The 12,484-nt window shown below is 38.5% G+C and overlaps 1 protein-coding gene across 2 annotated transcripts in view; it reads left to right on the top strand.

Annotated features, from left to right (window-relative positions):
* The first annotated feature begins 336 nt into the window (after positions 1-336).
* The window catches only part of dab1a (DAB adaptor protein 1a), a 368,477-nt gene continuing 356,329 nt past the window's right edge, over positions 337-12,484 (top strand). The window contains exon 1 of one of the 2 annotated variants that reach the window (XM_028443731.1): positions 337-718. The gene's annotated coding sequence lies outside the window, so the exon portion shown is untranslated. Of the gene's footprint in view, positions 741-12,484 lie in introns of both variants that reach the window. The other variant, XM_028443733.1, reaches the window with a different exon arrangement.

Genomic DNA, 12,484 nt, shown 5'->3' with positions numbered 1-12,484 from the left:
TAAACAGAATAAACAAAAACTCACAGAATGAAGAGGACCAACTAAAACTAAAGAGAACCTGACAGGTTTGCTATTTTCCATCCCATCGTGTTGTATTTCAATGTATCAGACTCAATCTGATTACATGATCTTTGTGTGTCAGTACAGGCTTCCATAAACAAAACGTATAATCATTGATATCATTGTGACTTGTTTATGTTGAAAGTGAAGTTTATTTACATCAAACGAGGAGTAGATTGTGCTATTAGGTGCAATGTGGTAGCAGTGTGTTAGGAGGTGGGGAAGGCTGAGTGAGAGCAACATAGAGCAGCGTGGGGAGGGGGTTCTGGGTTGCTGACTGAGCTCTGCTGCGGTGAGCTCTGAGCTAGCACTATACTGAGCTCCCCTTGCTCTTCATGTGTCTTCAGGCTGCTGTGGTGCTGATTCGGCCCCATAAGAAGCCTCCCTCCATCCCCTCCCACGGCCCAGCCAGCATCTTCAGTGTGGGACAGCAACCACTGGGTTATACACTTTCCTGGTTGTTTCCTAGGCTGTGGAAGGATTCTTCTCTCTTTCTGAACCAAGCTTAGAGAGAAGGAGAGTGACAGGTAAGGTAAGGGGAGGAAGAAGAGTGGAGGAAGAGCATCAGCGGACCAGGAGTGACCTTGGAGGAGTGGCGGCAGAGCAGGGGAGGAGGAGGAGGAGGAGGAAGAGAAAGAGCACCCGTAGGATCCATCAGGTGTGTGTCAGCACTTGTAGAAGTGAGTCTGCTGTTTTTCTAGGATCTGTGCATGACTCAGGAAAAAAAAAAAAAAAAAAAAAAACATGGGATATGAACTTTTAAATTGTGGAAAAACATTCATACATTTCATCTTATCAGTGACCTAAACTGGTTTAAAACCACAGAGAGACTTTCACAGAAGTATGTGAACATTTTAAAGAAGGCGATATTGCATGCTGGAGATGAATATATCTAGGAGACAGATATTGTGATGCTGAGACAAGTATTAACATGAAGAGATGGATAGAGCAGTAGAGGTAGGGAGATGTATGCAGTGCCAACTAAAAATGACTGAGTGTATTTCTCACCAACTCAGACATGACTTGAGGAAAAAGTCTGTACAATCGTATCAGTCATCAAAGGCCGAGTGCTGTCTCACGGTAGCTGACCAGCGAGGTGTGTTATAAAAAAAGACTTCTAGAAGCATCCGAGTGTTTGACTTACCTGCTGAAATCAAAGTACTTGGGGCTCATGTGAGGATGTCCTTATGAGAAATAGCACCGTATTTGCTGTAGCACGCCTTTACCTTGGGGTTTATGGTAGCATCTGCTGTTGTGATTCATTGTGCATTCAAACTGGTATGAATAACAGGCTATCACACTGCAGCTGTTGCTGCCAGATGAGAGGAAACAGAAGCTTTCTGTTCAACATGCTGAGAGGTGAAATCCCATCAGTGCACAGTGACTTTTATTCAGCCAAAGGGCCGAGGCTCCATTTTCTGTGATCAATGACACCACGTTCATTCTCACCCTCTTCAACTGTAACACACTCTTACCCTTCTCCTGTTACTGAGCGTTCATCTCAGCAGGGTAAATGATGGGATAGTGTACTGCTAGTATATACTTGAACATTTCAGCAAGAAGCTACTTACGTCATATAATTACACATCAGTGTGTATATGCTGGGATGTCACTTTAACGTAGGAGCATGAATGAATGCACAGGGAAACCAGAAAGCAATTAAAATACCTCCATACAAACCAGCAAAACATTTTAAGCTCAGGAAATTCTTGATATGTTTATAAGTTCAAACCTATACATGTTTGTCAGAGCTATGAGATGTATTTATACTCACAGCTACAGGATCCTAAAAGGTTGCTCCTGCTTTGTTTTGCCTTTAAATATTCACTGTGTAACTTTACTGGATTAAAGTCATTCGTGTTCATTTGTTTTTGCAAATTTATTGGAAAAACTACAATTCGTAACATAATGTTCATAATATACAAATATTTTAAGTGCCATAAAACACAGTGACTGTACAAAATATATATTCATTCATTTGTAGGGATGTAACGATTCACTCAACTCCCGATGCGATTCGATTCACAATACTGGGTTCACGATACGATTCTCTCAATTTATTTTACAAAATGGGACTGTAGTCAAATGATGACTGAAAAATGTTTATTTTTTTTTTTTTTTTGGGAAAATAATGTATTATTTTCCTTTTATTTTTCATTGTCAAAAGAATTATTTGATAAACTATTCCAAACAATGCAATTTAACTAAAAATAAATCTTGAATGAAATAAATAAAGGAATAATACAAATGAAGAAGCCTATTAATTTAAATTCTGGTTCTATAGTAAACAATGCAAAACTGCATAATAGTTCTTTTTATTTTTAAAAGTGCAACTGAAAATGTATTTTGTGCCTTAACAATTGGACTTGAAAAAAAAAAAGTCATTGCACTGATTTACGGCAGATATTTGTTTGGACCAGCAGAGGGCGCTGGTAACCCAGTGGTCGGTTGGCATGCAGATATCTAGCAGTGAAGAAGAGATGCTATGCTAGCAGACAGAGCTAATAGGAAAACGTGACTTTTACAGATATTCACGTAATATTACAGATATTCTTTTGGTGCTAAAGGGGTGAGGAATCATTTATTAACATGTTTAAGAGTAGAAGGCATCCAGAAAGAAAGTAATAGCTGGACAAGAGAAGGGATAAATATATCTGCTGTTTAAAAAAAGCACTGCGATTCACTTTTCAAAGTATCGATGCCAATCGTGATACTTATGAATCGATTTTGAACTGCCTTACGATTAATCGTTTCATCCCTATTCATATGTTGTTCTTTTAAAAATACAAGTATTTTTTTTGGCGCTCGAGCCATGTGACTTGGTTCTTCTTCTGTTGCGCAATTCTTCTTCACAATGTAAATGGTGAAGCGACACTGCACCCAGCAGTTCATGTATGGTACTGCAGCAAAAATGAAGCAGAACGTGGCCTTTAGCTTGATTTTTATCATGAATCTATGAATCCATTCATGAAACAGTAATCTAAAAATGAGGACACTCACAGAGCTACAAAAATAATAAGAAATCCGCAAAGTTGCTTTCTTCTTGTAAAGAGGATGTTACATTGAATTTTTTTTTTACAGCAGTTTTATTGTGTTTTGCACTAAATGCTGGGATTCATTGGAGTTTGGAATGTCGTAATAAGAGTTGAGACCACTTTTGATTGAATATCTGGATTCAATAAGACATGGCATCACTTTAAAGGTGAGGAGTTCTGGATTATTTATGTCGCCATTTTTTTTTTCAAGTTTGACAAAGTTTGCTGTGATGGTTGTGTCTTAGAATTGTTTACATGCTTAATTCTAAGCTTTCCAACAGTATATGAGTGAGAACTTGCATTTTGACCCGTGACGATAGATGTTAAGGGATTACGTCGAGTCTACGCACATTTTTGTATTATTGTATATGTTACATCGTGGTTGGTGTGAATCTCAAGACGGTCTATATATTAATTCTACTTTATTTATTTTTTTGCCCGCCTCGGCAAGAATCTTGAATTCCAAATATGGTTAAAGTAGTAGAAATGACTGAGAGGTCTTTTGTACTGTATTACTGCAGTATGTGTAACATCACTCAACTACTTTCTGCATTCTAATGCCTGAATTTGTGCACAGGTGCCGCATTCCTAACTTTCTTTCCTGCAAATGAACATCATCTGTTAAGCTGAAAGGGAAAAATTCCAATTACACTGTGATGCAGGCCTTTTCATATGATGATACAAATCTCCTATCATCATCAGATGGGCCAAATATTCTGCAAATGATGCACCTTTACCGTTTATTTGGTATGCAGACTGACTGTGGGATTGTGCAAGCGTTTTGTGCATTATTGGGTGTGTTTGTGTTCTTTTGGCTAAATGTGTTATCCATGTGGAAGTAAAAGCTTCTCCTTGATAGATCCTGACAGAAAATCCCATTTCTATGTGGGCGTTTGCCGTACAGCTTCTACGGAGACAGTTTGGGTAGGAACACTTCATGGGTGTGTGCGTGAATGAGCAATATATATGCACATATTTATTTTATGTGATTTGTGTGTGTGTGTATAAGTGCAGGCTATATAAATGCACATATTTATCAAATGTCCACAGTATGTCGTGTGTCCTTTTTTGTCCTCTGACTTTACGACTCTTGAAGGGAGTAAATGAGGATGGGAGGAAGAGAAAGGTGGAGAGCATCTCTTTGTCTCATCTTTCCCTGGTTCTGCTGGGTGCTATCATGGCTGTAATGAGGGCTCATTTATCTCCATCTAAGCACAATCTCATCATTCACATAGGGACTGCAGTGGCTCTGGAATGAGGATGAGTGTTCATTGTTCAATGCGCGGTCATATGTGAATACATGGCAAGAATGGATCCTTGAATACAATCAGTTTCAGTGGAAATGACCTGTTGATGCACCTGTCAGTTATATTTGCTCCCAAAAGCTTGGACATTGGTATTTGGTTACCCTTGCGGGAGCAAATTGCGGATAAAGGGTAAGATCAATGAAACATCCATAAAGACAGCAAAATGATGGTCCATTGTTCTATGAATCTGAATCTGAACATGTATTTATTTATCTGAATAATATCAACTGTTATCCAGGAAGTTTAGTGTTATTTGGGCGATAGTATATCGTCACCTCATAGATGTAAATTCTTGTTTTAATTTGAAATAAATTGGGTTAAAAGTGACCAAAAATGGTGGAAAAGGTGGTGAAATGGGATTTTAAAAACCACAGAAATTGGTCAAAAGTTGCAAATTAGAGTGGGCAAAAAACAGACGAAAAAAGAGTTCAAAGTGTCAATATTGGCTTAAAAGTGCACGGAAAAAAGTATTATAATTAATTTTGGTATCTTTTAGTTCTTTTATCCAAGAAAGAAAAAAGAAGGAACAATTAGTTTAAACTTGCAAATAATGGGCATGACAAATCATGAATGTGGTTAAATTGGCAAAAATAAGCATGGAAAATAATAAAAGGATCTTAAACTTAAAAGTGACAGTAATTGTTTAACAAATGCAACATTAGGTGGGAAAAGTGGTGGAAAGGGTGCCAAACATGTCTTGAAAGTGGGGAAAAATGTGCAGAAAAGGCATTGAAATTGGAGTACTGTAGCAAAAATACATTACAAGTAATGAAAATAAATTAAAAGTGATGAAAAAAGGTTAGAATATGGCGAGTTTGGTGTAGCTGCAGATTAAGGGTAAGAACAAGCAAAAATGGACTCAAATTGTTAAGAAATATTCTAAGGCATCTGGCGACCCCCTCCCAGTTTCTCGCGACCCCACTCCAAGGTTGAGAACCCCTGATCTAAGCCAACATCTCATCCTCCAAGCTAAGAAAGTACAGAGGGAGGAAAGGAGGGCAGAGACACAGGAAAACAAGACGGACGTGTGTAGAGAGATAAAAGCTGAGTAATGTCGTCATGGGCTCCACATCCTCCTCGTCTGATTAAGAGCCTCACAGAGAATTCTCAGACGCTGCATCGTGATAGGCCAAGGTCACAGCGAATCACAGCACACAGGACGCTTACCTCTTTTAGGAAATGGCACAATACAATTTGGCCAACGGGCTTCCTGTCTTCTTCAGATGAAAAGGATGATTCCGTTCAACCTGGGGCACTTTACTGTGTGTGTGTGTGTGTGTGTGTGTGTGTGTGTGTGTGTGTATACGGTATGTGTGTGTGAAATCCTCCACTGTTGTTAGCTTCGTGTAGAGGTAACATCCTAAGTGATTGGCAGGCAAGTATATTAGTTTGAGAATAATAAACTCATAATAGCTCCAGCATCCGCCTCCAGTGAGTGACTCACAGGTAATGGCATCGACCCAACACCATCTCCGTGCTGCGTGAATCTGGACACACTTCTTTTCATTTCCTTCGTTGAATGTCATAAGCTCAGGAAATGTTTGTGAGTCACATGCTGATAAAGAAATATTGCCTTGGTTGATTTACATTTTACATTGGTCAAAAGAACACAAAGTAAGGTAAAGGTTTGTAGCTTACTGTTTTAAGGTAATGCGTGTTTGTAAATGTGTTAACTAGGAACATTTTAGTATCTCTAGAAAACACATACTTTGGAAATTTTCAGATAAAAATTAATTTAACCAGCCAGGGTGATGTAACCATGATAATGAATACATGTGTATTGATTGATTACTTTAGTCAAATTTTTTATCAGCATGCAGTTTTGATTTGGTAGTTGTATTCTGGGACCTCGCTGCCATTCCAGGCAGCTGCTTAGAAAGCCCGAAGAGAAACAAGCTCGCCCTCGCTCTTCCATGAGCTACATGGAGAGGCATAAGCAGAGAGAGCGGTCAGCACGACCCCCCGGAACAGAAGCACAGATGTTAGATGGCAACAGGAGACACTGTTTAATTAGACAGAAGAGGAGGAGCTGGGGTGGGGGTTGGTTGCGAGGAGAAGCGTGCAGAAGTTGGCGTTGCAGTGGTTTAAATACAGCGCCGTGACTAACTCAAACCAATGGGCAGCATGGAACATGATCAGCTGGATGATAAACTGGATCATCCAGCTGATGCTGGATGCCGTCAGTTGTTAACAGCTACTGTTAGCTGATGGGGCTGGGCTAGCCTGAACTAATGCAATACTCAATTTTAGGCATATTGTGTGACGTTGTAAAAATATGATTTCAATACATTTCCTAATCCATTTCATTTCAATATCATCTAAACAGAAGCAGATTAAAGAAAACCAAACTGCCAACCCTGATAATTTTTATTTAATAAAATCATAGCGTATGCCTCATAGAAACATCATTTACTCCAAAAAGAAAGGAAAAAGGTCAAAAATTGCCACTTGAAAGTTTGTTCTGGTCTCCACTGTAAACGGTCAGTTGGTTCAAATTTTGCACATTGTGGAATGTTGAGTCATGGAGACGTGTGAGTAGAAGTGTTTTTACTTCCTTTTGATAACACAAGGACTACTGGAAACAAAGTAGAACAAAAATGGTGTCAAGCAAGTCACTGTCTTCATTGTTTGACAAAATAACACAAGAAGTCACGGTAAGAATAGTGCAAAGAAGGCACAAAAATGCTAGATAATGATTTTATCAAATAACAATTATTGTGGGCAGCAGCTTTAAGTGAAAAGCAACTAAATAAATATAATTAGCTGTGACTGCATCTCTCATGACTTAAACATAGATATCATTTTCAATCAGTTAATTGTCAGCTATGTGGTTGCTCCACTGGTACTCAATATGTTGGTAACTTTTATTCATTTATTCATTTTTTTTTTTTACTTCTTTAGCCTTTTCTAAGATTTCCTTTGACATTTTCCACCACTGTGGAAGCTGATACAACAATTATGTTGGTGAATTTTGGATAAAAGTCTCTTCAAAGCTACAGGTTACAGAAGGAAAGCCTTGTAATGTGTAGAAAGAGAGAGAATATCTACGTTGGAGGAATAGTGGCGTGATGAGCCTGTGTAACAATATGGCTGAGCTGGCAAATCGATAAGGTACTCTGTGATCCATGGCATATTAATAGAGGTGGATGAATTATTACTGTTAAAAGATGTCAGGTGCATGAAGCGTGTGTGCACACACGCGTACATGTGCACTGATAAATTTACAGCTTTGACAGGGCGAGCGAGCGAGCGGCTGCGTCTGGGCACGAAGCCAAAGAACAACCCTCACCTCACCTCTCGTCTCCCTGCAGAGCAGCACTTTTATTTCGTGCACCCTCCCTGTCCATTTCATTTCCTGTCCTAATACCCTGATTGAAGCGGTCACCTTTTCCCTGTTGTGGTTAATGAGCAGCAGGTGTCTGAGTGCAGATCACTTGACCGTGGACTAACTCTCAGTAGTGCTGCTTCCTAATCGACCTGGAAGAATAAGTGCCTGCAGGCCAAGTATTTTAATGGCCTTATATTGATGCTGATAGGGGGGAGACATTAGATCTGTCAATTAAAGTGTGATACTGGGAAGCTCCTGTGTAATATATCCGCTGTTTTAAAGTATTAGCTTTTTTTTTGTTTGTTTAAATCTATGTGTAAAAGGCTGTTACTTATGGCAGTGGTTCTCAACCTTTTCAGCCCACGACCCTCAAAATAAGGGTTCCAGAGACCAGGGACCCCCACTGTACCTGAAGGTGGTTGAACACAGACATGAACATTGAAGAACAGTCATGTGGAGACAGGACCATCTATAAGGGGGAATAAGGGGGAGAGCTTGTTGGGGTCCATCCATAAAGTCAGCAAAATGATGGTCTGTTGTTCTATGAATCTGTGATAACCACATTTATTTATTTATCTGAATAATATCCACTGTTATCCAGGAAGTTTATTATTTACGCTCTATAGAACATCTTAAAGATGTAAATCTTTGTTTTGAAACAAGTGACCAAAAATGGTGGAAAAGGTGGTGAAATGGGATTTTAAAAGCCACAGAAATTGGTAAAAAGTAGTAAATTAGAGTGGTCAAAAACAGACAGAAAAAGTGGTAAAAAGGATTCAAAATGTCAATATTGGCTTAAAAGTGGCAAAAATGGGGGAAGGGGGGGTTGGGGTAATGTAATTTAAAAAGTAGGAACAATTCGTTTAAACCGGCATTTAATGGGAATAACAAATCGTGAATGTGGTGAAATTGGTAAAAATAAGCATGAAATATGGTGGAAAGAGGTTAAAAGAGACAATAATGGGTCAACATATGCAACATTAGGTGGGAAAAGTGGAAAGATTATATAAGTGCTGAAAATGTCTTAAAAGCGAAAAAAATGTCGATTGAAATTTGATAGAGAAGTGGCAGGAATGGGAGTAATGTAGCAAGAAAATAGGTTCGAATTTGACAAGTTTGGTGTCGTTGCAGAAAAAGGGAAAAAATATTCCTTGTTTCTATCTTTTTCTTTTTTTTTTCACACACACACACACACACACACACACACACACACACACTGGGTGTAGGTGGAGCCTTGTGGTAAGTGGGGCCAATGCAGACACGTGGCTCTCCTGGGTTCATGCTAAGCCATTTTTACAGTGGGCGGGGTCATATTCCTAGTTTCTTGAAGGCATCTGGCGACTTCTCCCAGTGTCTCGTGACCGCAAATGGGGTCCTGACCCCAAGGTTGAGAACCCCTGACTTATGGTAATGTGTACTTCACTTTTGACTCCATCTTCTTGACATCGGTTGTGTGTACGACAGGTTTTTAGTCAGTGTTTTTGCATCTTTGTGTCCTGTTATTTTTGCAGTTCTGTATTTTGCATTATGCTCAGTCCTCTATGCCATGTCTGACAGCACTGTTCTGGCTCTGTGAGTTGTCAGTTGCAATACAGTCCAACATGACACAGAGGAGTCAGTGTTCAGAATACACAAGTGCTGCTCGATTTGGCAAGGAATGCAGAAACGCTTTGCGTAGAATATCATTTTGGGGGATTGTGAAATAAGACTTTATTAGTTCCATAGTGAGGACGGTGGGTTGTGCCTTTCTTTATATTTCAAATTGTTTGCAACAATCTTGAAATGTAAAGGTAAATGTAATTATGGTTTTAATAAACTCATGATTCAATCAAAATATCACTTTGTCAGGATTGTGTATCTATACACAGCAATGATGTAATATGTTGCCGCTTTTGAAGTTTTATGCTGTTTCTCGTTGATTTATTCTCTTTATTAATGAATGACAACTTATAAAGCCTCTGATACACTTCTACTGTAAATATCTATGATGAATTGAAGGTACAGACAATCACAGACACCTGCATATTATTGGACTTTGTAGCGTTTTCAGGTTCCTATGCTTGAGTTTTTATTTTTGCTACATTGTTTTTTTTTTTTTTTTTTTTTTTTTTACAAAAATAGAATTAAAGGCTCTTTTATTGCCATTCATGTTCCTTTGCCCAAACGGAACAACATTTTGAGCTCGAGTCCCATGTTAAGCTCTTAAGGAAATATGTCAATGTGTAAACTAGAAAAAAATAAATATTTATTTATTTACAAGACAATACTACTCATTACATGTAAAGAACTGCCTCGCTACTACTACTACCAGTTTTATCTGTTAGAAACCACCTGTCATGAAGATTAAATTGTAAAACTAAATGCATTTTCTCCAAAAAGTAATTAATACAGAAAAGAAGAGTTTAAAAAATCAAGAGGGAAATTGATTTTGTTTTTTAGCAAGGCTAAGTTTTATTGACCTTGGAAAATATTGTATAAGACAAGAGTGACTGAGTAAAATGCAATAATTATTAATAAAAAATTAGGCTTTTGTTGAACATTTTCAAATATACAGTATATTTCTCAAACACCTAGTTTATCTCATTCTTTCTGAAAATGACTGCTGTGATAGACTTTTTAGCATTTATGCCTGAAGGTTATTTTTACAGAACATGTTGAGTTAAAGTTAGATATTAATATCAGAAATGATGAGCAAATAGAAAAGGACAAGAGTAAAAGTCATGTATGGTTTGCTTTGTCCACACTGTTAATGTGGGTGGCATAGCAAACCACTGAGGAGGTATTCACTGACTGATAGCTGGACATCAATGCACGTAGGACAAAGCAAGAATAAGAGTCATAGTCACTACAACCACAAAGATGCATGTTGGTTGTTTTCATACGTTTTTTTTTTACATTTTTCACTTGTTTCCGATCAAATGAAGTCAAAATTCTTTGATCAATAACATACATTAATATGATTCAAGGACATATTTGTGTAGTTGGCAGGGAAAAGCTGATCAGCTGTAGTTGATCAAGTTGAAGTGACTGGTTACCAATGACAATGGCTGGGATGGTCAGCAGGGTTGGAATAGGACATGTTTTACAGTTTGCTAAGTTTGTTGTTGTTTTGTGTTGCCTCTCTCTTTCCTCTCTATGAGTGAGTCAGGGTCAGATGAAGCTCAATGTGATGTCAGAGGGAAAGCAGCATTTTTTTCTCTCCCTTAAAGGTGTTTTTCTTGTCAACAGGCATTGCTGCATCAGCCTCTCCCTGACTCCCCTTCCCTATCTCTATTTTATTTTATTGTTTTTACATTTCTTTTACCCTCTATCTTCGACTCCCCCCCCACCCTTTTTTTTTCTTCCTCCCCTCATCTCTGTACAGAGGATAGATCGAAGGTATTACGTTTCTTCACCTGAGATTTTCTTCCACGCATGTGATACTGATGTTCCCTCTCTACAGATAAATAAATAAAAATTCCAGAGCAGCAATCAATAATCCAAGCCTCCTTTCAGCAGTTCTGCCCTTTCGACCACTACACACATTTCAGACTTGCACAAATACTCTTTCTCAAGTCCCTTTCCTTTGCGTCTGGAGGCGGTGCTTCTCTCTTGAACACTGATATCTGATAGCCTCCCTCCAGCAGTCCACTCCTCTGGGAGGGATTTGCATTTTATTTGCATATCATTACAGATTTAATAGAGCAGACTGCTCTCCATCCTGACTGAAGGGGATGATGAGGGGGAGAGGAAAGGTGAAGATATCAGCCTACTTGGATGTGTGTGCCTCCAAGCAAGCAACTACTGTCTACGCACGATGTACACAGCTCAGCAATTAAACACGTACAGCTGTACTGCAAGGTATCAAACTTAGACTGCTATTAATATGTCCGCCATGCAGTCTCAGAGTCTCACAGAGTTCATAACACTGACACAGTCATTTCATCACTATTTACTCAGAGAACGAGTGTTTTCGTGCAGCTTGGCAGCAAATTTTGTTAACACAAATATTTTCGTGTGTTGTGGCACAAATTTGTGTGGAGTTGATGAGAACGTATCGCAAACCAATGTACGTCAATGGGATTCGTCACCCTAACTCCAAACCCTGAATAAAATGTTTTAATAAGATGTTATTGCACAAAATAACACAACGTTGAAAATCGTGTCCCGCAGCACAAAAATAATGAGGAAGTTGTGTTGATATGCACAAAAATATCCGGTCAGATTGTGTTGGAAGTGTTTGTTTTCTGATCATAATATCATAAAAAAATGACAGTTACTAATACTCAGACAGTGTATGTGACGGTTGTTTTCCTTCTGGTTTTATGAAAGCGTACTGAACAGATTCTTTGATTGCTCAACAAACGTCGAGATAACGATAAAATTCTAGCAATAAAATTTGTCAGAAGTATATTTGTGTTTTGTTAGTTTTTCTTTCTATTGAGGTCCACTTTATTAGACACACCCTAACGCTTCTGATGTTCCTCCTTTGTCGGATTTTGGTGAACGTATCCAAACTTTACTCGGTGACAAACGTGACACCCGTTGTGATATTCTTTTCTAATGCTGATCTGCTTTGTAGTTTAATTTAATTGGGAGGACATACTTTGGTTGCAGGGCCATTTAAGTCACTGCTGCTGATACTGTATATTTGACAAATGAATTCACCATCAATCTCTGACCTCTAGAAAAAAACCAAACAAACAAACAAAAAAACAGGCTCTAACACTGTCCACAATCAGCTTGCTTTTCTTTTTTTTTAAATCTTCTATTCA

This window comes from Gouania willdenowi, chromosome 4, assembly GCF_900634775.1.
Source record: "Gouania willdenowi chromosome 4, fGouWil2.1, whole genome shotgun sequence".
NCBI lineage: Eukaryota > Metazoa > Chordata > Actinopteri > Blenniiformes > Gobiesocidae > Gouania > Gouania willdenowi.
Note: the sequence above shows the minus strand (reverse complement) of the source record. Positions and strands in the feature narration are given on the sequence as shown.